The sequence below is a fragment of the Phytophthora infestans genome, genomic scaffold (assembly GCF_000142945.1).
Source record: "Phytophthora infestans T30-4 supercont1.64 genomic scaffold, whole genome shotgun sequence".
Lineage (NCBI taxonomy): Eukaryota > Oomycota > Peronosporomycetes > Peronosporales > Peronosporaceae > Phytophthora > Phytophthora infestans.
In genome coordinates this window covers 48,898-50,012 of record NW_003303695.1, presented here as the reverse complement: position 1 = coordinate 50,012, position 1,115 = coordinate 48,898, and positions in this window count along the sequence as shown.

Below are 1,115 nucleotides of genomic sequence, written 5' to 3'. Positions count from 1 at the left end.
CTCCCGGGGCTCAACGATAGAACCCTCCTCTTCCTTTTCTTCCTCCTTCTCCTCCTCTTCATCCGAGGAATCGAAGATACTCCGATAGGAGCGATGAGTCTCCTTCTCCTCGCGGAGTGGAGACTTAGAGGCGGTACGCTTCTTTGAGGGCTTGGCGCCTTCGGCTTTAGAGGCCATAGCGCGCGCAAGACCCTCGGCAAGCGAGAGACGTTTGCATGGATTCTCTTCCTCATCGCCACCGGCTTTGGGACCGCCCTTAGCCTTGACGGCCGGACTCTCAGAGCGCACAGAGGTCCTGGGACTGTGATCACCGTGATCACTAGCGGGCGACTGCACGCTGCCATCTTTGTGCTCACTGGGCACTGGGCTGTGTCCTCCCACAGAGCCCGCAGGAGCATCGTGAGTGCTCTCGGACTCGACATCGTCCTCACTGCCCGAGTCGAACTCCCGTTCCATGAACCGAGGGTTCGGACGATTGTCCGAAGATGAGGGCGACGGGCTGCGGCGCTTGCTTGCGCGCTTGTCCACAGCCGCGTCACCCGAGGAGCCGATCGCCTCGGAGGCCACCTGAGTAGCCTCCTTGAGTGCAAAGCCTTTGCCGTGAGGCTTAGTGCTCCTGGCTTGCCCTTACCGGCAGCAGCCTTGGAGCGTGTTTTAGCACCGCTCTTTGCAGTGCCACGAGGCACGATAACGGTCGAAGTGGGGACCTAGACGAAGAGCGCACAGATTGCTGCTCGAGGCTCTAACTGTGAAGTGAGCCTCCGCCGCGCTCGCGCGGCCAAGTCGACGGTTTTCGACTTTGAGAATGAGAGTTTGTGACGAACACCTCTTCATTCTGATTGGTCGGTAAACTGAACCTAAGTGGGGGAGGATGTAACGGGGTACGTAGCCCTAAGTGTTTCCTGGTTACGTGAGGTGTGACACTTCACACTTCAGGAGTATGACACGTCATACTCCGGGATATCTGGGTACCAGGTACCAAGGTCGTTCAAAGGCCACCCATTGTTAAAATGACATTGCATTTCTATAGGTAACTAAATAGTTTGTATAAACCCAAACTTAACCTACCTATAAATATACTCAGTTTACAATCTACCTTATTTAGGTAACGTTCC